The sequence below is a fragment of the Chenopodium album genome, chromosome 9, assembly GCF_948465745.1.
Source record: "Chenopodium album chromosome 9, dcCheAlbu1.1, whole genome shotgun sequence".
Taxonomy (NCBI): Eukaryota; Viridiplantae; Streptophyta; class Magnoliopsida; order Caryophyllales; family Amaranthaceae; genus Chenopodium; species Chenopodium album.
This window is the reverse complement of record NC_137842.1, coordinates 10,652,226-10,673,093: the sequence shown is the minus strand read 5'-3', so window position 1 is coordinate 10,673,093 and position 20,868 is coordinate 10,652,226. Positions and strand designations below refer to the sequence as shown.

Genomic DNA, 20,868 nt, shown 5'->3' with positions numbered 1-20,868 from the left:
AATTAAACATTTTTTTTTTCAAATTGGTTATTTTTTGAGATCTACGCGTCCCAAACCATTTCCCATCTCAAAATAACCGAAAACAAATAAAAATTACGAATTCGGCAAAAAAGGGGTGCAACACGAGGACTTCCCAAGAGGTCACCCATCCTAGTACTACTCTCGCCCAAGCACGCTTAACTGCGGAGTTCTGATGGGATCCGGTGCATTAGTGCTGGTATGATCGCACCCATTTACTTATTGCGCTATTTTGTATTTATACCCTTTCCAGCCCCTGATTTCCTTCGAAATGCCGTAACTTTGTGCCCGATCGTCCGAATTAAACATTTTTTTTTTCAAATTGGTTATTTTTTTGAGATCTACGCGTCCCAAACCATTTCCCATCTCAAAATAACCGAAAACAAATAAAAATTACGAATTCGGCAAAAAAGGGGTGAACCACGAGGACTTCCCAGGAGGTCACCCATCCTAGTACTACTCTCGCCCAAGCACGCTTAACTGCGGAGTTCTGATGGGATCCGGTGCATTAGTGCTGGTATGATCGCACCCATTTACTTATTGCGCTATTTTGTATTTATACCCTTTCCAGCCCCTGATTTCCTTCGAAATGCCGTAACTTTGTGCCCGATCGTCCGAATTAAACATTTTTTTTTTCAAATTGGTTATTTTTTGAGATCTACGCGTCCCAAACCATTTCCCATCTCAAAATAACCGAAAACAAATAAAAATTACGAATTCGGCAAAAAAGGGGTGCAACACGAGGACTTCCCAGGAGGTCACCCATCCTAGTACTACTCTCGCCCAAGCACGCTTAACTGCGGAGTTCTGATGGGATCCGGTGCATTAGTGCTGGTATGATCGCACCCATTTACTTATTGCGCTATTTTGTATTTATACCCTTTCCAGCCCCTGATTTCCTTCGAAATGTCGTAACTTTGTGCCCGATCGTCCGAATTAAACATTTTTTTTTTCAAATTGGTTATTTTTTTGAGATCTACGCGTCCCAAACCATTTCCCATCTCAAAATAACCGAAAACAAATAAAAATTACGAATTCGGCAAAAAAGGGGTGAACCACGAGGACTTCCCAGGAGGTCACCCATCCTAGTACTACTCTCGCCCAAGCACGCTTAACTGCGGAGTTCTGATGGGATCCGGTGCATTAATGCTGGTATGATCGCACCCATTTACTTATTGCGCTATTTTGTATTTATACCCTTTCCAGCCCCTGATTTCCTTCGAAATGCCGTAACTTTGTGCCCGATCGTCCGAATTAAACATTTTTTTTTTCAAATTGGTTATTTTTTGAGATCTACGCGTCCCAAACCATTTCCCATCTCAAAATAACCGAAAACAAATAAAAATTACGAATTCGGCAAAAAAGGGGTGCAACACGAGGACTTCCCAGGAGGTCACCCATCCTAGTACTACTCTCGCCCAAGCACGCTTAACTGCGGAGTTCTGATGGGATCCGGTGCATTAGTGCTGGTATGATCGCACCCATTTACTTATTGCGCTATTTTGTATTTATACCCTTTCCAGCCCCTGATTTCCTTCGAAATGCCGTAACTTTGTGCCCGATCGTCCGAATTAAACATTTTTTTTTTCAAATTGGTTATTTTTTGAGATCTACGCGTCCCAAACCATTTCCCATCTCAAAATAACCGAAAACAAATAAAAATTACGAATTCGGCAAAAAAGGGGTGAACCACGAGGACTTCCCAGGAGGTCACCCATCCTAGTACTACTCTCGCCCAAGCACGCTTAACTGCGGAGCTCTGATGGGATCCGGTGCATTAGTGCTGGTATGATCGCACCCATTTACTTATTGCGCTATTTTGTATTTATACCCTTTCCAGCCCCTGATTTCCTTCGAAATGCCGTAACTTTGTGCCCGATCGTCCGAATTAAACATTTTTTTTTTCAAATTGGTTATTTTTTGAGATCTACGCGTCCCAAACCATTTCCCATCTCAAAATAACCGAAAACAAATAAAAATTACGAATTCGGCAAAAAAGGGGTGAACCACGAGGACTTCCCAGGAGGTCACCCATCCTAGTACTACTCTCGCCCAAGCACGCTTAACTGCGGAGTTCTGATGGGATCCGGTGCATTAGTGCTGGTATGATCGCACCCATTTACTTATTGCGCTATTTTGTATTTATACCCTTTCCAGCCCCTGATTTCCTTCGAAATGCCGTAACTTTGTGCCCGATCGTCCGAATTAAACATTTTTTTTTTCAAATTGGTTATTTTTTGAGATCTACGCGTCCCAAACCATTTCCCATCTCAAAATAACCGAAAACAAATAAAAATTACGAATTCGGCAAAAAAGGGGTGAACCACGAGGACTTCCCAGGAGGTCACCCATCCTAGTACTACTCTCGCCCAAGCACGCTTAACTGCGGAGCTCTGATGGGATCCGGTGCATTAGTGCTGGTATGATCGCACCCATTTACTTATTGCGCTATTTTGTATTTATACCCTTTCCAGCCCCTGATTTCCTTCGAAATGCCGTAACTTTGTGCCCGATCGTCCGAATTAAACATTTTTTTTTTCAAATTGGTTATTTTTTGAGATCTACGCGTCCCAAACCATTTCCCATCTCAAAATAACCGAAAACAAATAAAAATTACAAATTCGGCAAAAAAGGGGTGCAACACGAGGACTTCCCAGGAGGTCACCCATCCTAGTACTACTCTCGCCCAAGCACGCTTAACTGCGGAGTTCTGATGGGATCCGGTGCATTAGTGATGGTATGATCGCACCCATTTACTTATTGCGCTATTTTGTATTTATACCCTTTCCAGCCCCTGATTTCCTTCGAAATGCCGTAACTTTGTGCCCGATCGTCCGAATTAAACATTTTTTTTTTCAAATTGGTTATTTTTTTGAGATCTACGCGTCCCAAACCATTTCCCATCTCAAAATAACCGAAAACAAATAAAAATTACGAATTCGGCAAAAAAGGGGTGAACCACGAGGACTTCCCAGGAGGTCACCCATCCTAGTACTACTCTCGCCCAAGCACGCTTAACTGCGGAGTTCTGATGGGATCCGGTGCATTAGTGCTGGTATGATCGCACCCATTTACTTATTGCGCTATTTTTTATTTATACCCTTTCCAGCCCCTGATTTCCTTCGAAATGCCGTAACTTTGTGCCCGATCGTCCGAATTAAACATTTTTTTTTTCAAATTGGTTATTTTTTGAGATCTACGCGTCCCAAACCATTTCCCATCTCAAAATAACCGAAAACAAATAAAAATTACGAATTCGGCAAAAAAGGGGTGCAACACGAGGACTTCCCAGGAGGTCACCCATCCTAGTACTACTCTCGCCCAAGCACGCTTAACTGCGGAGTTCTGATGGGATCCGGTGCATTAGTGATGGTATGATCGCACCCATTTACTTATTGCGCTATTTTGTATTTATACCCTTTCCAGCCCCTGATTTCCTTCGAAATGCCGTAACTTTGTGCCCGATCGTCCGAATTAAACATTTTTTTTTTCAAATTGGTTATTTTTTTGAGATCTACGCGTCCCAAACCATTTCCCATCTCAAAATAACCGAAAACAAATAAAAATTACGAATTCGGCAAAAAAGGGGTGAACCACGAGGACTTCCCAGGAGGTCACCCATCCTAGTACTACTCTCGCCCAAGCACGCTTAACTGCGGAGTTCTGATGGGATCCGGTGCATTAGTGCTGGTATGATCGCACCCATTTACTTATTGCGCTATTTTGTATTTATACCCTTTCCAGCCCCTGATTTCCTTCGAAATGCCGTAACTTTGTGCCCGATCGTCCGAATTAAACATTTTTTTTTTCAAATTGGTTATTTTTTGAGATCTACGCGTCCCAAACCATTTCCCATCTCAAAATAACCGAAAACAAATAAAAATTACGAATTCGGCAAAAAAGGGGTGCAACACGAGGACTTCCCAGGAGGTCACCCATCCTAGTACTACTCTCGCCCAAGCACGCTTAACTGCGGAGTTCTGATGGGATCCGGTGCATTAGTGCTGGTATGATCGCACCCATTTACTTATTGCGCTATTTTGTATTTATACCCTTTCCAGCCCCTGATTTCCTTCGAAATGCCGTAACTTTGTGCCCGATCGTCCGAATTAAACATTTTTTTTTTCAAATTGGTTATTTTTTTGAGATCTACGCGTCCCAAACCATTTCCCATCTCAAAATAACCGAAAACAAATAAAAATTACGAATTCGGCAAAAAAGGGGTGAACCACGAGGACTTCCCAGGAGGTCACCCATCCTAGTACTACTCTCGCCCAAGCACGCTTAACTGCGGAGTTCTGATGGGATCCGGTGCATTAGTGCTGGTATGATCGCACCCATTTACTTATTGCGCTATTTTGTATTTATACCCTTTCCAGCCCCTGATTTCCTTCGAAATGCCGTAACTTTGTGCCCGATCGTCCGAATTAAACATTTTTTTTTTCAAATTGGTTATTTTTTGAGATCTACGCGTCCCAAACCATTTCCCATCTCAAAATAACCGAAAACAAATAAAAATTACGAATTCGGCAAAAAAGGGGTGCAACACGAGGACTTCCCAGGAGGTCACCCATCCTAGTACTACTCTCGCCCAAGCACGCTTAACTGCGGAGTTCTGATGGGATCCGGTGCATTAGTGCTGGTATGATCGCACCCATTTACTTATTGCGCTATTTTGTATTTATACCCTTTCCAGCCCCTGATTTCCGTCGAAATGCCGTAACTTTGTGCCCGATCGTCCGAATTAAACATTTTTTTTTTCAAATTGGTTATTTTTTTGAGATCTACGCGTCCCAAACCATTTCCCATCTCAAAATAACCGAAAACAAATAAAAATTACGAATTCGGCAAAAAAGGGGTGAACCACGAGGACTTCCCAGGAGGTCACCCATCCTAGTACTACTCTCGCCCAAGCACGCTTAACTGCGGAGTTCTGATGGGATCCGGTGCATTAGTGCTGGTATGATCGCACCCATTTACTTATTGCGCTATTTTGTATTTATACCCTTTCCAGCCCCTGATTTCCTTCGAAATGCCGTAACTTTGTGCCCGATCGTCCGAATTAAACATTTTTTTTTTCAAATTGGTTATTTTTTGAGATCTACGCGTCCCAAACCATTTCCCATCTCAAAATAACCGAAAACAAATAAAAATTACGAATTCGGCAAAAAAGGGGTGCAACACGAGGACTTCCCAGGAGGTCACCCATCCTAGTACTACTCTCGCCCAAGCACGCTTAACTGCGGAGTTCTGATGGGATCCGGTGCATTAGTGCTGGTATGATCGCACCCATTTACTTATTGCGCTATTTTGTATTTATACCCTTTCCAGCCCCTGATTTCCTTCGAAATGCCGTAACTTTGTGCCCGATCGTCCGAATTAAACATTTTTTTTTTCAAATTGGTTATTTTTTGAGATCTACGCGTCCCAAACCATTTCCCATCTCAAAATAACCGAAAACAAATAAAAATTACGAATTCGGCAAAAAAGGGGTGCAACACGAGGACTTCCCAGGAGGTCACCCATCCTAGTACTACTCTCGCCCAAGCACGCTTAACAGCGGAGTTCTGATGGGATCCGGTGCATTAGTGATGGTATGATCGCACCCATTTACTTATTGCGCTATTTTGTATTTATACCCTTTCCAGCCCCTGATTTCCTTCGAAATGCCGTAACTTTGTGCCCTATCGTCCGAATTAAACATTTTTTTTTTCAAATTGGTTATTTTTTTGAGATCTACGCGTCCCAAACCATTTCCCATCTCAAAATAACCGAAAACAAATAAAAATTACGAATTCGGCAAAAAAGGGGTGAACCACGAGGACTTCCCAGGAGGTCACCCATCCTAGTACTACTCTCGCCCAAGCACGCTTAACTGCGGAGTTCTGATGGGATCCGGTGCATTAGTGCTGGTATGATCGCACCCATTTACTTATTGCGCTATTTTGTATTTATACCCTTTCCAGCCCCTGATTTCCTTCGAAATGCCGTAACTTTGTGCCCGATCGTCCGAATTAAACATTTTTTTTTTCAAATTGGTTATTTTTTGAGATCTACGCGTCCCAAACCATTTCCCATCTCAAAATAACCGAAAACAAATAAAAATTACGAATTCGGCAAAAAAGGGGTGCAACACGAGGACTTCCCAGGAGGTCACCCATCCTAGTACTACTCTCGCCCAAGCACGCTTAACTGCGGAGTTCTGATGGGATCCGGTGCATTAGTGCTGGTATGATCGCACCCATTTACTTATTGCGCTATTTTGTATTTATACCCTTTCCAGCCCCTGATTTCCTTCGAAATGCCGTAACTTTGTGCCCGATCGTCCGAATTAAACATTTTTTTTTTCAAATTGGTTATTTTTTTGAGATCTACGCGTCCCAAACCATTTCCCATCTCAAAATAACCGAAAACAAATAAAAATTACGAATTCGGCAAAAAAGGGGTGAACCACGAGGACTTCCCAGGAGGTCACCCATCCTAGTACTACTCTCGCCCAAGCACGCTTAACTGCGGAGTTCTGATGGGATCCGGTGCATTAGTGCTGGTATGATCGCACCCATTTACTTATTGCGCTATTTTGTATTTATACCCTTTCCAGCCCCTGATTTCCTTCGAAATGCCGTAACTTTGTGCCCGATCGTCCGAATTAAACATTTTTTTTTTCAAATTGGTTATTTTTTGAGATCTACGCGTCCCAAACCATTTCCCATCTCAAAATAACCGAAAACAAATAAAAATTACGAATTCGGCAAAAAAGGGGTGCAACACGAGGACTTCCCAGGAGGTCACCCATCCTAGTACTACTCTCGCCCAAGCACGCTTAACTGCGGAGTTCTGATGGGATCCGGTGCATTAGTGCTGGTATGATCGCACCCATTTACTTATTGCGCTATTTTGTATTTATACCCTTTCCAGCCCCTGATTTCCGTCGAAATGCCGTAACTTTGTGCCCGATCGTCCGAATTAAACATTTTTTTTTTCAAATTGGTTATTTTTTTGAGATCTACGCGTCCCAAACCATTTCCCATCTCAAAATAACCGAAAACAAATAAAAATTACGAATTCGGCAAAAAAGGGGTGAACCACGAGGACTTCCCAGGAGGTCACCCATCCTAGTACTACTCTCGCCCAAGCACGCTTAACTGCGGAGTTCTGATGGGATCCGGTGCATTAGTGCTGGTATGATCGCACCCATTTACTTATTGCGCTATTTTGTATTTATACCCTTTCCAGCCCCTGATTTCCTTCGAAATGCCGTAACTTTGTGCCCGATCGTCCGAATTAAACATTTTTTTTTTCAAATTGGTTATTTTTTGAGATCTACGCGTCCCAAACCATTTCCCATCTCAAAATAACCGAAAACAAATAAAAATTACGAATTCGGCAAAAAAGGGGTGCAACACGAGGACTTCCCAGGAGGTCACCCATCCTAGTACTACTCTCGCCCAAGCACGCTTAACTGCGGAGTTCTGATGGGATCCGGTGCATTAGTGCTGGTATGATCGCACCCATTTACTTATTGCGCTATTTTGTATTTATACCCTTTCCAGCCCCTGATTTCCTTCGAAATGCCGTAACTTTGTGCCCGATCGTCCGAATTAAACATTTTTTTTTTCAAATTGGTTATTTTTTGAGATCTACGCGTCCCAAACCATTTCCCATCTCAAAATAACCGAAAACAAATAAAAATTACGAATTCGGCAAAAAAGGGGTGCAACACGAGGACTTCCCAGGAGGTCACCCATCCTAGTACTACTCTCGCCCAAGCACGCTTAACAGCGGAGTTCTGATGGGATCCGGTGCATTAGTGATGGTATGATCGCACCCATTTACTTATTGCGCTATTTTGTATTTATACCCTTTCCAGCCCCTGATTTCCTTCGAAATGCCGTAACTTTGTGCCCTATCGTCCGAATTAAACATTTTTTTTTTCAAATTGGTTATTTTTTTGAGATCTACGCGTCCCAAACCATTTCCCATCTCAAAATAACCGAAAACAAATAAAAATTACGAATTCGGCAAAAAAGGGGTGAACCACGAGGACTTCCCAGGAGGTCACCCATCCTAGTACTACTCTCGCCCAAGCACGCTTAACTGCGGAGTTCTGATGGGATCCGGTGCATTAGTGCTGGTATGATCGCACCCATTTACTTATTGCGCTATTTTGTATTTATACCCTTTCCAGCCCCTGATTTCCTTCGAAATGCCGTAACTTTGTGCCCGATCGTCCGAATTAAACATTTTTTTTTTCAAATTGGTTATTTTTTGAGATCTACGCGTCCCAAACCATTTCCCATCTCAAAATAACCGAAAACAAATAAAAATTACGAATTCGGCAAAAAAGGGGTGCAACACGAGGACTTCCCAGGAGGTCACCCATCCTAGTACTACTCTCGCCCAAGCACGCTTAACTGCGGAGTTCTGATGGGATCCGGTGCATTAGTGCTGGTATGATCGCACCCATTTACTTATTGCGCTATTTTGTATTTATACCCTTTCCAGCCCCTGATTTCCTTCGAAATGCCGTAACTTTGTGCCCGATCGTCCGAATTAAACATTTTTTTTTTCAAATTGGTTATTTTTTTGAGATCTACGCGTCCCAAACCATTTCCCATCTCAAAATAACCGAAAACAAATAAAAATTACGAATTCGGCAAAAAAGGGGTGAACCACGAGGACTTCCCAGGAGGTCACCCATCCTAGTACTACTCTCGCCCAAGCACGCTTAACTGCGGAGTTCTGATGGGATCCGGTGCATTAGTGCTGGTATGATCGCACCCATTTACTTATTGCGCTATTTTGTATTTATACCCTTTCCAGCCCCTGATTTCCTTCGAAATGCCGTAACTTTGTGCCCGATCGTCCGAATTAAACATTTTTTTTTTCAAATTGGTTATTTTTTGAGATCTACGCGTCCCAAACCATTTCCCATCTCAAAATAACCGAAAACAAATAAAAATTACGAATTCGGCAAAAAAGGGGTGCAACACGAGGACTTCCCAGGAGGTCACCCATCCTAGTACTACTCTCGCCCAAGCACGCTTAACTGCGGAGTTCTGATGGGATCCGGTGCATTAGTGCTGGTATGATCGCACCCATTTACTTATTGCGCTATTTTGTATTTATACCCTTTCCAGCCCCTGATTTCCGTCGAAATGCCGTAACTTTGTGCCCGATCGTCCGAATTAAACATTTTTTTTTTCAAATTGGTTATTTTTTTGAGATCTACGCGTCCCAAACCATTTCCCATCTCAAAATAACCGAAAACAAATAAAAATTACGAATTCGGCAAAAAAGGGGTGAACCACGAGGACTTCCCAGGAGGTCACCCATCCTAGTACTACTCTCGCCCAAGCACGCTTAACTGCGGAGTTCTGATGGGATCCGGTGCATTAGTGCTGGTATGATCGCACCCATTTACTTATTGCGCTATTTTGTATTTATACCCTTTCCAGCCCCTGATTTCCTTCGAAATGCCGTAACTTTGTGCCCGATCGTCCGAATTAAACATTTTTTTTTTCAAATTGGTTATTTTTTGAGATCTACGCGTCCCAAACCATTTCCCATCTCAAAATAACCGAAAACAAATAAAAATTACGAATTCGGCAAAAAAGGGGTGCAACACGAGGACTTCCCAGGAGGTCACCCATCCTAGTACTACTCTCGCCCAAGCACGCTTAACTGCGGAGTTCTGATGGGATCCGGTGCATTAGTGCTGGTATGATCGCACCCATTTACTTATTGCGCTATTTTGTATTTATACCCTTTCCAGCCCCTGATTTCCTTCGAAATGCCGTAACTTTGTGCCCGATCGTCCGAATTAAACATTTTTTTTTTCAAATTGGTTATTTTTTGAGATCTACGCGTCCCAAACCATTTCCCATCTCAAAATAACCGAAAACAAATAAAAATTACGAATTCGGCAAAAAAGGGGTGCAACACGAGGACTTCCCAGGAGGTCACCCATCCTAGTACTACTCTCGCCCAAGCACGCTTAACAGCGGAGTTCTGATGGGATCCGGTGCATTAGTGATGGTATGATCGCACCCATTTACTTATTGCGCTATTTTGTATTTATACCCTTTCCAGCCCCTGATTTCCTTCGAAATGCCGTAACTTTGTGCCCTATCGTCCGAATTAAACATTTTTTTTTTCAAATTGGTTATTTTTTTGAGATCTACGCGTCCCAAACCATTTCCCATCTCAAAATAACCGAAAACAAATAAAAATTACGAATTCGGCAAAAAAGGGGTGAACCACGAGGACTTCCCAGGAGGTCACCCATCCTAGTACTACTCTCGCCCAAGCACGCTTAACTGCGGAGTTCTGATGGGATCCGGTGCATTAGTGCTGGTATGATCGCACCCATTTACTTATTGCGCTATTTTGTATTTATACCCTTTCCAGCCCCTGATTTCCTTCGAAATGCCGTAACTTTGTGCCCGATCGTCCGAATTAAACATTTTTTTTTTCAAATTGGTTATTTTTTGAGATCTACGCGTCCCAAACCATTTCCCATCTCAAAATAACCGAAAACAAATAAAAATTACGAATTCGGCAAAAAAGGGGTGCAACACGAGGACTTCCCAGGAGGTCACCCATCCTAGTACTACTCTCGCCCAAGCACGCTTAACTGCGGAGTTCTGATGGGATCCGGTGCATTAGTGATGGTATGATCGCACCCATTTACTTATTGCGCTATTTTGTATTTATACCCTTTCCAGCCCCTGATTTCCTTCGAAATGCCGTAACTTTGTGCCCGATCGTCCGAATTAAACATTTTTTTTTTCAAATTGGTTATTTTTTTGAGATCTACGCGTCCCAAACCATTTCCCATCTCAAAATAACCGAAAACAAATAAAAATTACGAATTCGGCAAAAAAGGGGTGAACCACGAGGACTTCCCAGGAGGTCACCCATCCTAGTACTACTCTCGCCCAAGCACGCTTAACTGCGGAGTTCTGATGGGATCCGGTGCATTAGTGCTGGTATGATCGCACCCATTTACTTATTGCGCTATTTTGTATTTATACCCTTTCCAGCCCCTGATTTCCTTCGAAATGCCGTAACTTTGTGCCCGATCGTCCGAATTAAACATTTTTTTTTTCAAATTGGTTATTTTTTGAGATCTACGCGTCCCAAACCATTTCCCATCTCAAAATAACCGAAAACAAATAAAAATTACGAATTCGGCAAAAAAGGGGTGCAACACGAGGACTTCCCAGGAGGTCACCCATCCTAGTACTACTCTCGCCCAAGCACGCTTAACTGCGGAGTTCTGATGGGATCCGGTGCATTAGTGATGGTATGATCGCACCCATTTACTTATTGCGCTATTTTGTATTTATACCCTTTCCAGCCCCTGATTTCCTTCGAAATGCCGTAACTTTGTGCCCGATCGTCCGAATTAAACATTTTTTTTTTCAAATTGGTTATTTTTTTGAGATCTACGCGTCCCAAACCATTTCCCATCTCAAAATAACCGAAAACAAATAAAAATTACGAATTCGGCAAAAAAGGGGTGAAGCACGAGGACTTCCCAGGAGGTCACCCATCCTAGTACTACTCTCGCCCAAGCACGCTTAACTGCGGAGTTCTGATGGGATCCGGTGCATTAGTGCTGGTATGATCGCACCCATTTACTTATTGCGCTATTTTGTATTTATACCCTTTCCAGCCCCTGATTTCCTTCGAAATGCCGTAACTTTGTGCCCGATCGTCCGAATTAAACATTTTTTTTTTCAAATTGGTTATTTTTTGAGATCTACGCGTCCCAAACCATTTCCCATCTCAAAATAACCGAAAACAAATAAAAATTACGAATTCGGCAAAAAAGGGGTGCAACACGAGGACTTCCCAGGAGGTCACCCATCCTAGTACTACTCTCGCCCAAGCACGCTTAACTGCGGAGTTCTGATGGGATCCGGTGCATTAGTGATGGTATGATCGCACCCATTTACTTATTGCGCTATTTTGTATTTATACCCTTTCTAGCCCCTGATTTCCTTCGAAATGCCGTAACTTTGTGCCCGATCGTCCGAATTAAACATTTTTTTTTTCAAATTGGTTATTTTTTTGAGATCTACGCGTCCCAAACCATTTCCCATCTCAAAATAACCGAAAACAAATAAAAATTACGAATTCGGCAAAAAAGGGGTGAACCACGAGGACTTCCCAGGAGGTCACCCATCCTAGTACTACTCTCGCCCAAGCACGCTTAACTGCGGAGTTCTGATGGGATCCGGTGCATTAGTGCTGGTATGATCGCACCCATTTACTTATTGCGCTATTTTGTATTTATACCCTTTCCAGCCCCTGATTTCCTTCGAAATGCCGTAACTTTGTGCCCGATCGTCCGAATTAAACATTTTTTTTTTCAAATTGGTTATTTTTTGAGATCTACGCGTCCCAAACCATTTCCCATCTCAAAATAACCGAAAACAAATAAAAATTACGAATTCGGCAAAAAAGGGGTGCAACACGAGGACTTCCCAGGAGGTCACCCATCCTAGTACTACTCTCGCCCAAGCACGCTTAACTGCGGAGTTCTGATGGGATCCGGTGCATTAGTGATGGTATGATCGCACCCATTTACTTATTGCGCTATTTTGTATTTATACCCTTTCTAGCCCCTGATTTCCTTCGAAATGCCGTAACTTTGTGCCCGATCGTCCGAATTAAACATTTTTTTTTTCAAATTGGTTATTTTTTTGAGATCTACGCGTCCCAAACCATTTCCCATATCAAAATAACCGAAAACAAATAAAAATTACGAATTCGGCAAAAAAGGGGTGAACCACGAGGACTTCCCAGGAGGTCACCCATCCTAGTACTACTCTCGCCCAAGCACGCTTAACTGCGGAGTTCTGATGGGATCCGGTGCATTAGTGCTGGTATGATCGCACCCATTTACTTATTGCGCTATTTTGTATTTATACCCTTTCCAGCCCCTGATTTCCTTCGAAATGCCGTAACTTTGTGCCCGATCGTCCGAATTAAACATTTTTTTTTTCAAATTGGTTATTTTTTGAGATCTACGCGTCCCAAACCATTTCCCATCTCAAAATAACCGAAAACAAATAAAAATTACGAATTCGGCAAAAAAGGGGTGCAACACGAGGACTTCCCAGGAGGTCACCCATCCTAGTACTACTCTCGCCCAAGCACGCTTAACTGCGGAGTTCTGATGGGATCCGGTGCATTAGTGATGGTATGATCGCACCCATTTACTTATTGCGCTATTTTGTATTTATACCCTTTCTAGCCCCTGATTTCCTTCGAAATGCCGTAACTTTGTGCCCGATCGTCCGAATTAAACATTTTTTTTTTCAAATTGGTTATTTTTTTGAGATCTACGCGTCCCAAACCATTTCCCATATCAAAATAACCGAAAACAAATAAAAATTACGAATTCGGCAAAAAAGGGGTGAACCACGAGGACTTCCCAGGAGGTCACCCATCCTAGTACTACTCTCGCCCAAGCACGCTTAACTGCGGAGTTCTGATGGGATCCGGTGCATTAGTGCTGGTATGATCGCACCCATTTACTTATTGCGCTATTTTGTATTTATACCCTTTCCAGCCCCTGATTTCCTTCGAAATGCCGTAACTTTGTGCCCGATCGTCCGAATTAAACATTTTTTTTTTCAAATTGGTTATTTTTTTGAGATCTACGCGTCCCAAACCATTTCCCATCTCAAAATAACCGAAAACAAATAAAAATTACGAATTCGGCAAAAAAGGGGTGCAACACGAGGACTTCCCAGGAGGTCACCCATCCTAGTACTACTCTCGCCCAAGCACGCTTAACTGCGGAGTTCTGATGGGATCCGGTGCATTAGTGATGGTATGATCGCACCCATTTACTTATTGCGCTATTTTGTATTTATACCCTTTCCAGCCCCTGATTTCCTTCGAAATGTCGTAACTTTGTGCCCGATCGTCCGAATTAAACATTTTTTTTTTCAAATTGGTTATTTTTTTGAGATCTACGCGTCCCAAACCATTTCCCATCTCAAAATAACCGAAAACAAATAAAAATTACGAATTCGGCAAAAAAGGGGTGAACCACGAGGACTTCCCAGGAGGTCACCCATCCTAGTACAACTCTCGCCCAAGCACGCTTAACTGCGGAGTTCTGATGGGATCCGGTGCATTAGTGCTGGTATGATCGCACCCATTTACTTATTGCGCTATTTTGTATTTATACCCTTTCCAGCCCCTGATTTCCTTCGAAATGCCGTAACTTTGTGCCCGATCGTCCGAATTAAACATTTTTTTTTTCAAATTGGTTATTTTTTGAGATCTACGCGTCCCAAACCATTTCCCATCTCAAAATAACCGAAAACAAATAAAAATTACGAATTCGGCAAAAAAGGGGTGCAACACGAGGACTTCCCAGGAGGTCACCCATCCTAGTACTACTCTCGCCCAAGCACGCTTAACTGCGGAGTTCTGATGGGATCCGGTGCATTAGTGATGGTATGATCGCACCCATTTACTTATTGCGCTATTTTGTATTTATACCCTTTCCAGCCCCTGATTTCCTTCGAAATGCCGTAACTTTGTGCCCTATCGTCCGAATTAAACATTTTTTTTTTCAAATTGGTTATTTTTTTGAGATCTACGCGTCCCAAACCATTTCCCATCTCAAAATAACCGAAAACAAATAAAAATTACGAATTCGGCAAAAAAGGGGTGAACCACGAGGACTTCCCAGGAGGTCACCCATCCTAGTACTACTCTCGCCCAAGCACGCTTAACTGCGGAGTTCTGATGGGATCCGGTGCATTAGTGCTGGTATGATCGCACCCATTTACTTATTGCGCTATTTTGTATTTATACCCTTTCCAGCCCCTGATTTCCTTCGAAATGCCGTAACTTTGTGCCCGATCGTCCGAATTAAACATTTTTTTTTTCAAATTGGTTATTTTTTGAGATCTACGCGTCCCAAACCATTTCCCATCTCAAAATAACCGAAAACAAATAAAAATTACGAATTCGGCAAAAAAGGGGTGCAACACGAGGACTTCCCAGGAGGTCACCCATCCTAGTAATACTCTCGCCCAAGCACGCTTAACTGCGGAGTTCTGATGGGATCCGGTGCATTAGTGATGGTATGATCGCACCCATTTACTTATTGCGCTATTTTGTATTTATACCCTTTCCAGCCCCTGATTTCCTTCGAAATGCCGTAACTTTGTGCCCGATCGTCCGAATTAAACATTTTTTTTTTCAAATTGGTTATTTTTTTGAGATCTACGCGTCCCAAACCATTTCCCATCTCAAAATAACCGAAAACAAATAAAAATTACGAATTCGGCAAAAAAGGGGTGAACCACGAGGACTTCCCAGGAGGTCACCCATCCTAGTACTACTCTCGCCCAAGCACGCTTAACTGCGGAGTTCTGATGGGATCCGGTGCATTAGTGCTGGTATGATCGCACCCATTTACTTATTGCGCTATTTTGTATTTATACCCTTTCCAGCCCCTGATTTCCTTCGAAATGCCGTAACTTTGTGCCCGATCGTCCGAATTAAACATTTTTTTTTTCAAATTGGTTATTTTTTGAGATCTACGCGTCCCAAACCATTTCCCATCTCAAAATAACCGAAAACAAATAAAAATTACGAATTCGGCAAAAAAGGGGTGCAACACGAGGACTTCCCAGGAGGTCACCCATCCTAGTACTACTCTCGCCCAAGCACGCTTAACTGCGGAGTTCTGATGGGATCCGGTGCATTAGTGATGGTATGATCGCACCCATTTACTTATTGCGCTATTTTGTATTTATACCCTTTCCAGCCCCTGATTTCCTTCGAAATGCCGTAACTTTGTGCCCGATCGTCCGAATTAAACATTTTTTTTTTCAAATTGGTTATTTTTTTGAGATCTACGCGTCCCAAACCATTTCCCATCTCAAAATAACCGAAAACAAATAAAAATTACGAATTCGGCAAAAAAGGGGTGAACCACGAGGACTTCCCAGGAGGTCACCCATCCTAGTACTACTCTCGCCCAAGCACGCTTAACTGCGGAGTTCTGATGGGATCCGGTGCATTAGTGCTGGTATGATCGCACCCATTTACTTATTGCGCTATTTTGTATTTATACCCTTTCCAGCCCCTGATTTCCTTCGAAATGCCGTAACTTTGTGCCCGATCGTCCGAATTAAACATTTTTTTTTTCAAATTGGTTATTTTTTGAGATCTACGCGTCCCAAACCATTTCCCATCTCAAAATAACCGAAAACAAATAAAAATTACGAATTCGGCAAAAAAGGGGTGCAACACGAGGACTTCCCAGGAGGTCACCCATCCTAGTACTACTCTCGCCCAAGCACGCTTAACTGCGGAGTTCTGATGGGATCCGGTGCATTAGTGATGGTATGATCGCACCCATTTACTTATTGCGCTATTTTGTATTTATACCCTTTCCAGCCCCTGATTTCCTTCGAAATGCCGTAACTTTGTGCCCGATCGTCCGAATTAAACATTTTTTTTTTCAAATTGGTTATTTTTTTGAGATCTACGCGTCCCAAACCATTTCCCATCTCAAAATAACCGAAAACAAATAAAAATTACGAATTCGGCAAAAAAGGGGTGAACCACGAGGACTTCCCAGGAGGTCACCCATCCTAGTACTACTCTCGCCCAAGCACGCTTAACTGCGGAGTTCTGATGGGATCCGGTGCATTAGTGCTGGTATGATCGCACCCATTTACTTATTGCGCTATTTTGTATTTATACCCTTTCCAGCCCCTGATTTCCTTCGAAATGCCGTAACTTTGTGCCCGATCGTCCGAATTAAACATTTTTTTTTTCAAATTGGTTATTTTTTGAGATCTACGCGTCCCAAACCATTTCCCATCTCAAAATAACCGAAAACAAATAAAAATTACGAATTCGGCAAAAAAGGGGTGCAACACGAGGACTTCCCAGGAGGTCACCCATCCTAGTACTACTCTCGCCCAAGCACGCTTAACTGCGGAGTTCTGATGGGATCCGGTGCATTAGTGATGGTATGATCGCACCCATTTACTTATTGCGCTATTTTGTATTTATACCCTTTCCAGCCCCTGATTTCCTTCGAAATGCCGTAACTTTGTGCCCGATCGTCCGAATTAAACATTTTTTTTTTCAAATTGGTTATTTTTTTGAGATCTACGCGTCCCAAACCATTTCCCATCTCAAAATAACCGAAAACAAATAAAAATTACGAATTCGGCAAAAAAGGGGTGAACCACGAGGACTTCCCAGGAGGTCACCCATCCTAGTACTACTCTCGCCCAAGCACGCTTAACTGCGGAGTTCTGATGGGATCCGGTGCATTAGTGCTGGTATGATCGCACCCATTTACTTATTGCGCTATTTTGTATTTATACCCTTTCCAGCCCCTGATTTCCTTCGAAATGCCGTAACTTTGTGCCCGATCGTCCGAATTAAACATTTTTTTTTTCAAATTGGTTATTTTTTGAGATCTACGCGTCCCAAACCATTTCCCATCTCAAAATAACCGAAAACAAATAAAAATTACGAATTCGGCAAAAAAGGGGTGCAACACGAGGACTTCCCAGGAGGTCACCCATCCTAGTACTACTCTCGCCCAAGCACGCTTAACTGCGGAGTTCTGATGGGATCCGGTGCATTAGTGATGGTATGATCGCACCCATTTACTTATTGCGCTATTTTGTATTTATACCCTTTCTAGCCCCTGATTTCCTTCGAAATGCCGTAACTTTGTGCCCGATCGTCCGAATTAAACATTTTTTTTTTCAAATTGGTTATTTTTTTGAGATCTACGCGTCCCAAACCATTTCCCATCTCAAAATAACCGAAAACAAATAAAAATTACGAATTCGGCAAAAAAGGGGTGAACCACGAGGACTTCCCAGGAGGTCACCCATCCTAGTACTACTCTCGCCCAAGCACGCTTAACTGCGGAGTTCTGATGGGATCCGGTGCATTAGTGCTGGTATGATCGCACCCATTTACTTATTGCGCTATTTTGTATTTATACCCTTTCCAGCCCCTGATTTCCTTCGAAATGCCGTAACTTTGTGCCCGATCGTCCGAATTAAACATTTTTTTTTTCAAATTGGTTATTTTTTGAGATCTACGCGTCCCAAACCATTTCCCATCTCAAAATAACCGAAAACAAATAAAAATTACGAATTCGGCAAAAAAGGGGTGCAACACGAGGACTTCCCAGGAGGTCACCCATCCTAGTACTACTCTCGCCCAAGCACGCTTAACTGCGGAGTTCTGATGGGATCCGGTGCATTAGTGATGGTATGATCGCACCCATTTACTTATTGCGCTATTTTGTATTTATACCCTTTCCAGCCCCTGATTTCCTTCGAAATGCCGTAACTTTGTGCCCGATCGTCCGAATTAAACATTTTTTTTTTCAAATTGGTTATTTTTTTGAGATCTACGCGTCCCAAACCATTTCCCATCTCAAAATAACCGAAAACAAATAAAAATTACGAATTCGGCAAAAAAGGGGTGAACCACGAGGACTTCCCAGGAGGTCACCCATCCTAGTACTACTCTCGCCCAAGCACGCTTAACTGCGGAGTTCTGATGGGATCCGGTGCATTAGTGCTGGTATGATCGCACCCATTTACTTATTGCGCTATTTTGTATTTATACCCTTTCCAGCCCCTGATTTCCTTCGAAATGCCGTAACTTTGTGCCCGATCGTCCGAATTAAACATTTTTTTTTTCAAATTGGTTATTTTTTGAGATCTACGCGTCCCAAACCATTTCCCATCTCAAAATAACCGAAAACAAATAAAAATTACGAATTCGGCAAAAAAGGGGTGCAACACGAGGACTTCCCAGGAGGTCACCCATCCTAGTACTACTCTCGCCCAAGCACGCTTAACTGCGGAGTTCTGATGGGATCCGGTGCATTAGTGATGGTATGATCGCACCCATTTACTTATTGCGCTATTTTGTATTTATACCCTTTCCAGCCCCTGATTTCCTTCGAAATGCCGTAACTTTGTGCCCGATCGTCCGAATTAAACATTTTTTTTTTCAAATTGGTTATTTTTTGAGATCTACGCGTCCCAAACCATTTCCCATCTCAAAATAACCGAAAACAAATAAAAATTACGAATTCGGCAAAAAAGGGGTGCAACACGAGGACTTCCCAGGAGGTCACCCATCCTAGTACTACTCTCGCCCAAGCACGCTTAACTGCGGAGTTCTGATGGGATCCGGTGCATTAGTGATGGTATGATCGCACCCATTTACTTATTGCGCTATTTTGTATTTATACCCTTTCCAGCCCCTGATTTCCTTCGAAATGCCGTAACTTTGTGCCCGATCGTCCGAATTAAACATTTTTTTTTTCAAATTGGTTATTTTTTGAGATCTACGCGTCCCAAACCATTTCCCATCTCAAAATAACCGAAAACAAATAAAAATTACGAATTCGGCAAAAAAGGGGTGCAACACGAGGACTTCCCAGGAGGTCACCCATCCTAGTACTACTCTCGCCCAAGCACGCTTAACTGCGGATTTCTGATGGGATCCGGTGCATTAGTGATGGTATGATCGCACCCATTTACTTATTGCGCTATTTTGTATTTATACCCTTTCCAGCCCCTGATTTCCTTCGAAATGCCGTAACTTTGTGCCCGATCGTCCGAATTAAACATTTTTTTTTTCAAATTGGTTATTTTTTTGAGATCTACGCGTCCCAAACCATTTCCCATCTCAAAATAACCGAAAACAAATAAAAATTACGAATTCGGCAAAAAAGGGGTGCAACACGAGGACTTCCCAGGAGGTCACCCATCCTAGTACTACTCTCGCCCAAGCACGCTTAACTGCGGAGTTCTGATGGGATCCGGTGCATTAGTGATGGTATGATCGCACCCATTTACTTATTGCGCTATTTTGTATTTATACCCTTTCCAGCCCCTGATTTCCTTCGAAATGCCGTAACTTTGTGCCCGATCGTCCGAATTAAACATTTTTTTTTTCAAATTGGTTATTTTTTTGAGATCTACGCGTCCCAAACCATTTCCCATCTCAAAATAACCGAAAACAAATAAAAATTACGAATTCGGCAAAAAAGGGGTGAACCACGAGGACTTCCCAGGAGGTCACCCATCCTAGTACTACTCTCGCCCAAGCACGCTTAACTGCGGAGTTCTGATGGGATCCGGTGCATTAGTGCTGGTATGATCGCACCCATTTACTTATTGCGCTATTTTGTATTTATACCCTTTCCAGCCCCTGATTTCCTTCGAAATGCCGTAACTTTGTGCCCGATCGTCCGAATTAAACATTTTTTTTTTCAAATTGGTTATTTTTTGAGATCTACGCGTCCCAAACCATTTCCCATCTCAAAATAACCGAAAACAAATAAAAATTACGAATTCGGCAAAAAAGGGGTGCAACACGAGGACTTCCCAGGAGGTCACCCATCCTAGTACTACTCTCGCCCAAGCACGCTTAACTGCGGAGTTCTGATGGGATCCGGTGCATTAGTGATGGTATGATCGCACCCATTTACTTATTGCGCTATTTTGTATTTATACCCTTTCCAGCCCCTGATTTCCTTCGAAATGCCGTAACTTTGTGCCCGATCGTCCGAATTAAACATTTTTTTTTTCAAATTGGTTATTTTTTTGAGATCTACGCGTCCCAAACCATTTCCCATCTCAAAATAACCGAAAACAAATAAAAATTACGAATTCGGCAAAAAAGGGGTGAACCACGAGGACTTCCCAGGAGGTCACCCATCCTAGTACAACTCTCGCCCAAGCACGCTTAACTGCGGAGTTCTGATGGGATCCGGTGCATTAGTGCTGGTATGATCGCACCCAT

At 42.7% G+C, this 20,868-nt stretch overlaps 66 non-coding genes across 66 annotated transcripts; all 66 read right to left on the bottom strand.

Annotated features, from left to right (window-relative positions):
• Positions 1-112: 112 nt before the first annotated feature.
• On the bottom strand, positions 113-231 carry LOC145561315 (5S ribosomal RNA). Its single transcript, XR_014093866.1, has one exon. It is a non-coding gene; the product is annotated as a 5S ribosomal RNA (ribosomal RNA).
• A 199-nt stretch (positions 232-430) lies between these two features.
• LOC145560615 (5S ribosomal RNA) lies at positions 431-549 on the bottom strand. Its single transcript, XR_014093236.1, has one exon. It is a non-coding gene; the product is annotated as a 5S ribosomal RNA (ribosomal RNA).
• A 198-nt stretch (positions 550-747) lies between these two features.
• Positions 748-866, bottom strand: LOC145561293 (5S ribosomal RNA). Its single transcript, XR_014093846.1, has one exon. It is a non-coding gene; the product is annotated as a 5S ribosomal RNA (ribosomal RNA).
• A 199-nt stretch (positions 867-1,065) lies between these two features.
• Positions 1,066-1,184, bottom strand: LOC145560695 (5S ribosomal RNA). Its single transcript, XR_014093318.1, has one exon. It is a non-coding gene; the product is annotated as a 5S ribosomal RNA (ribosomal RNA).
• Positions 1,185-1,382: 198 nt separating this feature from the next.
• On the bottom strand, positions 1,383-1,501 carry LOC145561281 (5S ribosomal RNA). The gene has a single exon (XR_014093834.1). It is a non-coding gene; the product is annotated as a 5S ribosomal RNA (ribosomal RNA).
• Positions 1,502-1,699: 198 nt separating this feature from the next.
• LOC145560727 (5S ribosomal RNA) lies at positions 1,700-1,818 on the bottom strand. Its single transcript, XR_014093348.1, has one exon. It is a non-coding gene; the product is annotated as a 5S ribosomal RNA (ribosomal RNA).
• A 198-nt stretch (positions 1,819-2,016) lies between these two features.
• Positions 2,017-2,135, bottom strand: LOC145560613 (5S ribosomal RNA). Its single transcript, XR_014093234.1, has one exon. It is a non-coding gene; the product is annotated as a 5S ribosomal RNA (ribosomal RNA).
• Positions 2,136-2,333: 198 nt separating this feature from the next.
• LOC145560726 (5S ribosomal RNA) lies at positions 2,334-2,452 on the bottom strand. The gene has a single exon (XR_014093347.1). It is a non-coding gene; the product is annotated as a 5S ribosomal RNA (ribosomal RNA).
• A 198-nt stretch (positions 2,453-2,650) lies between these two features.
• On the bottom strand, positions 2,651-2,769 carry LOC145561582 (5S ribosomal RNA). The gene has a single exon (XR_014094122.1). It is a non-coding gene; the product is annotated as a 5S ribosomal RNA (ribosomal RNA).
• Positions 2,770-2,968: 199 nt separating this feature from the next.
• On the bottom strand, positions 2,969-3,087 carry LOC145560612 (5S ribosomal RNA). The gene has a single exon (XR_014093233.1). It is a non-coding gene; the product is annotated as a 5S ribosomal RNA (ribosomal RNA).
• A 198-nt stretch (positions 3,088-3,285) lies between these two features.
• On the bottom strand, positions 3,286-3,404 carry LOC145561581 (5S ribosomal RNA). Its single transcript, XR_014094121.1, has one exon. It is a non-coding gene; the product is annotated as a 5S ribosomal RNA (ribosomal RNA).
• Positions 3,405-3,603: 199 nt separating this feature from the next.
• LOC145560611 (5S ribosomal RNA) lies at positions 3,604-3,722 on the bottom strand. Its single transcript, XR_014093232.1, has one exon. It is a non-coding gene; the product is annotated as a 5S ribosomal RNA (ribosomal RNA).
• A 198-nt stretch (positions 3,723-3,920) lies between these two features.
• LOC145561268 (5S ribosomal RNA) lies at positions 3,921-4,039 on the bottom strand. The gene has a single exon (XR_014093822.1). It is a non-coding gene; the product is annotated as a 5S ribosomal RNA (ribosomal RNA).
• Positions 4,040-4,238: 199 nt separating this feature from the next.
• Positions 4,239-4,357, bottom strand: LOC145560610 (5S ribosomal RNA). The gene has a single exon (XR_014093231.1). It is a non-coding gene; the product is annotated as a 5S ribosomal RNA (ribosomal RNA).
• Positions 4,358-4,555: 198 nt separating this feature from the next.
• Positions 4,556-4,674, bottom strand: LOC145561257 (5S ribosomal RNA). The gene has a single exon (XR_014093811.1). It is a non-coding gene; the product is annotated as a 5S ribosomal RNA (ribosomal RNA).
• Positions 4,675-4,873: 199 nt separating this feature from the next.
• Positions 4,874-4,992, bottom strand: LOC145560608 (5S ribosomal RNA). Its single transcript, XR_014093230.1, has one exon. It is a non-coding gene; the product is annotated as a 5S ribosomal RNA (ribosomal RNA).
• A 198-nt stretch (positions 4,993-5,190) lies between these two features.
• Positions 5,191-5,309, bottom strand: LOC145561245 (5S ribosomal RNA). The gene has a single exon (XR_014093799.1). It is a non-coding gene; the product is annotated as a 5S ribosomal RNA (ribosomal RNA).
• Positions 5,310-5,507: 198 nt separating this feature from the next.
• Positions 5,508-5,626, bottom strand: LOC145560659 (5S ribosomal RNA). The gene has a single exon (XR_014093278.1). It is a non-coding gene; the product is annotated as a 5S ribosomal RNA (ribosomal RNA).
• Positions 5,627-5,825: 199 nt separating this feature from the next.
• LOC145560607 (5S ribosomal RNA) lies at positions 5,826-5,944 on the bottom strand. The gene has a single exon (XR_014093229.1). It is a non-coding gene; the product is annotated as a 5S ribosomal RNA (ribosomal RNA).
• Positions 5,945-6,142: 198 nt separating this feature from the next.
• LOC145561234 (5S ribosomal RNA) lies at positions 6,143-6,261 on the bottom strand. The gene has a single exon (XR_014093788.1). It is a non-coding gene; the product is annotated as a 5S ribosomal RNA (ribosomal RNA).
• Positions 6,262-6,460: 199 nt separating this feature from the next.
• LOC145560606 (5S ribosomal RNA) lies at positions 6,461-6,579 on the bottom strand. Its single transcript, XR_014093228.1, has one exon. It is a non-coding gene; the product is annotated as a 5S ribosomal RNA (ribosomal RNA).
• Positions 6,580-6,777: 198 nt separating this feature from the next.
• Positions 6,778-6,896, bottom strand: LOC145561167 (5S ribosomal RNA). Its single transcript, XR_014093734.1, has one exon. It is a non-coding gene; the product is annotated as a 5S ribosomal RNA (ribosomal RNA).
• A 199-nt stretch (positions 6,897-7,095) lies between these two features.
• LOC145560605 (5S ribosomal RNA) lies at positions 7,096-7,214 on the bottom strand. Its single transcript, XR_014093227.1, has one exon. It is a non-coding gene; the product is annotated as a 5S ribosomal RNA (ribosomal RNA).
• Positions 7,215-7,412: 198 nt separating this feature from the next.
• LOC145561050 (5S ribosomal RNA) lies at positions 7,413-7,531 on the bottom strand. Its single transcript, XR_014093633.1, has one exon. It is a non-coding gene; the product is annotated as a 5S ribosomal RNA (ribosomal RNA).
• Positions 7,532-7,729: 198 nt separating this feature from the next.
• On the bottom strand, positions 7,730-7,848 carry LOC145560658 (5S ribosomal RNA). The gene has a single exon (XR_014093277.1). It is a non-coding gene; the product is annotated as a 5S ribosomal RNA (ribosomal RNA).
• A 199-nt stretch (positions 7,849-8,047) lies between these two features.
• LOC145560604 (5S ribosomal RNA) lies at positions 8,048-8,166 on the bottom strand. Its single transcript, XR_014093226.1, has one exon. It is a non-coding gene; the product is annotated as a 5S ribosomal RNA (ribosomal RNA).
• Positions 8,167-8,364: 198 nt separating this feature from the next.
• LOC145560932 (5S ribosomal RNA) lies at positions 8,365-8,483 on the bottom strand. Its single transcript, XR_014093523.1, has one exon. It is a non-coding gene; the product is annotated as a 5S ribosomal RNA (ribosomal RNA).
• Positions 8,484-8,682: 199 nt separating this feature from the next.
• Positions 8,683-8,801, bottom strand: LOC145560603 (5S ribosomal RNA). Its single transcript, XR_014093225.1, has one exon. It is a non-coding gene; the product is annotated as a 5S ribosomal RNA (ribosomal RNA).
• A 198-nt stretch (positions 8,802-8,999) lies between these two features.
• Positions 9,000-9,118, bottom strand: LOC145560831 (5S ribosomal RNA). The gene has a single exon (XR_014093440.1). It is a non-coding gene; the product is annotated as a 5S ribosomal RNA (ribosomal RNA).
• Positions 9,119-9,317: 199 nt separating this feature from the next.
• Positions 9,318-9,436, bottom strand: LOC145560601 (5S ribosomal RNA). Its single transcript, XR_014093223.1, has one exon. It is a non-coding gene; the product is annotated as a 5S ribosomal RNA (ribosomal RNA).
• Positions 9,437-9,634: 198 nt separating this feature from the next.
• Positions 9,635-9,753, bottom strand: LOC145560712 (5S ribosomal RNA). Its single transcript, XR_014093334.1, has one exon. It is a non-coding gene; the product is annotated as a 5S ribosomal RNA (ribosomal RNA).
• Positions 9,754-9,951: 198 nt separating this feature from the next.
• On the bottom strand, positions 9,952-10,070 carry LOC145560657 (5S ribosomal RNA). The gene has a single exon (XR_014093276.1). It is a non-coding gene; the product is annotated as a 5S ribosomal RNA (ribosomal RNA).
• A 199-nt stretch (positions 10,071-10,269) lies between these two features.
• Positions 10,270-10,388, bottom strand: LOC145560600 (5S ribosomal RNA). The gene has a single exon (XR_014093222.1). It is a non-coding gene; the product is annotated as a 5S ribosomal RNA (ribosomal RNA).
• A 198-nt stretch (positions 10,389-10,586) lies between these two features.
• Positions 10,587-10,705, bottom strand: LOC145561580 (5S ribosomal RNA). Its single transcript, XR_014094120.1, has one exon. It is a non-coding gene; the product is annotated as a 5S ribosomal RNA (ribosomal RNA).
• A 199-nt stretch (positions 10,706-10,904) lies between these two features.
• LOC145560599 (5S ribosomal RNA) lies at positions 10,905-11,023 on the bottom strand. The gene has a single exon (XR_014093221.1). It is a non-coding gene; the product is annotated as a 5S ribosomal RNA (ribosomal RNA).
• A 198-nt stretch (positions 11,024-11,221) lies between these two features.
• Positions 11,222-11,340, bottom strand: LOC145561579 (5S ribosomal RNA). Its single transcript, XR_014094119.1, has one exon. It is a non-coding gene; the product is annotated as a 5S ribosomal RNA (ribosomal RNA).
• A 199-nt stretch (positions 11,341-11,539) lies between these two features.
• On the bottom strand, positions 11,540-11,658 carry LOC145560646 (5S ribosomal RNA). The gene has a single exon (XR_014093266.1). It is a non-coding gene; the product is annotated as a 5S ribosomal RNA (ribosomal RNA).
• Positions 11,659-11,856: 198 nt separating this feature from the next.
• Positions 11,857-11,975, bottom strand: LOC145561578 (5S ribosomal RNA). Its single transcript, XR_014094118.1, has one exon. It is a non-coding gene; the product is annotated as a 5S ribosomal RNA (ribosomal RNA).
• A 199-nt stretch (positions 11,976-12,174) lies between these two features.
• Positions 12,175-12,293, bottom strand: LOC145560598 (5S ribosomal RNA). The gene has a single exon (XR_014093220.1). It is a non-coding gene; the product is annotated as a 5S ribosomal RNA (ribosomal RNA).
• A 198-nt stretch (positions 12,294-12,491) lies between these two features.
• LOC145561577 (5S ribosomal RNA) lies at positions 12,492-12,610 on the bottom strand. The gene has a single exon (XR_014094117.1). It is a non-coding gene; the product is annotated as a 5S ribosomal RNA (ribosomal RNA).
• A 199-nt stretch (positions 12,611-12,809) lies between these two features.
• LOC145560597 (5S ribosomal RNA) lies at positions 12,810-12,928 on the bottom strand. Its single transcript, XR_014093219.1, has one exon. It is a non-coding gene; the product is annotated as a 5S ribosomal RNA (ribosomal RNA).
• Positions 12,929-13,126: 198 nt separating this feature from the next.
• On the bottom strand, positions 13,127-13,245 carry LOC145561575 (5S ribosomal RNA). Its single transcript, XR_014094116.1, has one exon. It is a non-coding gene; the product is annotated as a 5S ribosomal RNA (ribosomal RNA).
• A 199-nt stretch (positions 13,246-13,444) lies between these two features.
• LOC145560595 (5S ribosomal RNA) lies at positions 13,445-13,563 on the bottom strand. The gene has a single exon (XR_014093217.1). It is a non-coding gene; the product is annotated as a 5S ribosomal RNA (ribosomal RNA).
• Positions 13,564-13,762: 199 nt separating this feature from the next.
• On the bottom strand, positions 13,763-13,881 carry LOC145561573 (5S ribosomal RNA). Its single transcript, XR_014094114.1, has one exon. It is a non-coding gene; the product is annotated as a 5S ribosomal RNA (ribosomal RNA).
• A 199-nt stretch (positions 13,882-14,080) lies between these two features.
• On the bottom strand, positions 14,081-14,199 carry LOC145560706 (5S ribosomal RNA). The gene has a single exon (XR_014093329.1). It is a non-coding gene; the product is annotated as a 5S ribosomal RNA (ribosomal RNA).
• A 198-nt stretch (positions 14,200-14,397) lies between these two features.
• On the bottom strand, positions 14,398-14,516 carry LOC145561572 (5S ribosomal RNA). The gene has a single exon (XR_014094113.1). It is a non-coding gene; the product is annotated as a 5S ribosomal RNA (ribosomal RNA).
• Positions 14,517-14,715: 199 nt separating this feature from the next.
• Positions 14,716-14,834, bottom strand: LOC145560594 (5S ribosomal RNA). Its single transcript, XR_014093216.1, has one exon. It is a non-coding gene; the product is annotated as a 5S ribosomal RNA (ribosomal RNA).
• A 198-nt stretch (positions 14,835-15,032) lies between these two features.
• LOC145560687 (5S ribosomal RNA) lies at positions 15,033-15,151 on the bottom strand. Its single transcript, XR_014093311.1, has one exon. It is a non-coding gene; the product is annotated as a 5S ribosomal RNA (ribosomal RNA).
• Positions 15,152-15,350: 199 nt separating this feature from the next.
• LOC145560593 (5S ribosomal RNA) lies at positions 15,351-15,469 on the bottom strand. Its single transcript, XR_014093215.1, has one exon. It is a non-coding gene; the product is annotated as a 5S ribosomal RNA (ribosomal RNA).
• A 198-nt stretch (positions 15,470-15,667) lies between these two features.
• Positions 15,668-15,786, bottom strand: LOC145561571 (5S ribosomal RNA). Its single transcript, XR_014094112.1, has one exon. It is a non-coding gene; the product is annotated as a 5S ribosomal RNA (ribosomal RNA).
• Positions 15,787-15,985: 199 nt separating this feature from the next.
• On the bottom strand, positions 15,986-16,104 carry LOC145560592 (5S ribosomal RNA). The gene has a single exon (XR_014093214.1). It is a non-coding gene; the product is annotated as a 5S ribosomal RNA (ribosomal RNA).
• Positions 16,105-16,302: 198 nt separating this feature from the next.
• On the bottom strand, positions 16,303-16,421 carry LOC145561570 (5S ribosomal RNA). The gene has a single exon (XR_014094111.1). It is a non-coding gene; the product is annotated as a 5S ribosomal RNA (ribosomal RNA).
• A 199-nt stretch (positions 16,422-16,620) lies between these two features.
• LOC145560591 (5S ribosomal RNA) lies at positions 16,621-16,739 on the bottom strand. Its single transcript, XR_014093213.1, has one exon. It is a non-coding gene; the product is annotated as a 5S ribosomal RNA (ribosomal RNA).
• Positions 16,740-16,937: 198 nt separating this feature from the next.
• On the bottom strand, positions 16,938-17,056 carry LOC145561569 (5S ribosomal RNA). Its single transcript, XR_014094110.1, has one exon. It is a non-coding gene; the product is annotated as a 5S ribosomal RNA (ribosomal RNA).
• Positions 17,057-17,255: 199 nt separating this feature from the next.
• Positions 17,256-17,374, bottom strand: LOC145560589 (5S ribosomal RNA). Its single transcript, XR_014093211.1, has one exon. It is a non-coding gene; the product is annotated as a 5S ribosomal RNA (ribosomal RNA).
• A 198-nt stretch (positions 17,375-17,572) lies between these two features.
• LOC145561568 (5S ribosomal RNA) lies at positions 17,573-17,691 on the bottom strand. The gene has a single exon (XR_014094109.1). It is a non-coding gene; the product is annotated as a 5S ribosomal RNA (ribosomal RNA).
• Positions 17,692-17,890: 199 nt separating this feature from the next.
• Positions 17,891-18,009, bottom strand: LOC145560588 (5S ribosomal RNA). Its single transcript, XR_014093210.1, has one exon. It is a non-coding gene; the product is annotated as a 5S ribosomal RNA (ribosomal RNA).
• Positions 18,010-18,207: 198 nt separating this feature from the next.
• LOC145561567 (5S ribosomal RNA) lies at positions 18,208-18,326 on the bottom strand. The gene has a single exon (XR_014094108.1). It is a non-coding gene; the product is annotated as a 5S ribosomal RNA (ribosomal RNA).
• Positions 18,327-18,525: 199 nt separating this feature from the next.
• On the bottom strand, positions 18,526-18,644 carry LOC145560587 (5S ribosomal RNA). Its single transcript, XR_014093209.1, has one exon. It is a non-coding gene; the product is annotated as a 5S ribosomal RNA (ribosomal RNA).
• A 198-nt stretch (positions 18,645-18,842) lies between these two features.
• LOC145561566 (5S ribosomal RNA) lies at positions 18,843-18,961 on the bottom strand. Its single transcript, XR_014094107.1, has one exon. It is a non-coding gene; the product is annotated as a 5S ribosomal RNA (ribosomal RNA).
• A 198-nt stretch (positions 18,962-19,159) lies between these two features.
• Positions 19,160-19,278, bottom strand: LOC145561565 (5S ribosomal RNA). The gene has a single exon (XR_014094106.1). It is a non-coding gene; the product is annotated as a 5S ribosomal RNA (ribosomal RNA).
• A 198-nt stretch (positions 19,279-19,476) lies between these two features.
• LOC145560680 (5S ribosomal RNA) lies at positions 19,477-19,595 on the bottom strand. Its single transcript, XR_014093302.1, has one exon. It is a non-coding gene; the product is annotated as a 5S ribosomal RNA (ribosomal RNA).
• A 199-nt stretch (positions 19,596-19,794) lies between these two features.
• LOC145561564 (5S ribosomal RNA) lies at positions 19,795-19,913 on the bottom strand. Its single transcript, XR_014094105.1, has one exon. It is a non-coding gene; the product is annotated as a 5S ribosomal RNA (ribosomal RNA).
• A 199-nt stretch (positions 19,914-20,112) lies between these two features.
• On the bottom strand, positions 20,113-20,231 carry LOC145560586 (5S ribosomal RNA). The gene has a single exon (XR_014093208.1). It is a non-coding gene; the product is annotated as a 5S ribosomal RNA (ribosomal RNA).
• A 198-nt stretch (positions 20,232-20,429) lies between these two features.
• Positions 20,430-20,548, bottom strand: LOC145561562 (5S ribosomal RNA). The gene has a single exon (XR_014094103.1). It is a non-coding gene; the product is annotated as a 5S ribosomal RNA (ribosomal RNA).
• Positions 20,549-20,747: 199 nt separating this feature from the next.
• On the bottom strand, positions 20,748-20,866 carry LOC145560704 (5S ribosomal RNA). The gene has a single exon (XR_014093327.1). It is a non-coding gene; the product is annotated as a 5S ribosomal RNA (ribosomal RNA).
• Between the last annotated feature and the right edge of the window lie 2 nt (positions 20,867-20,868).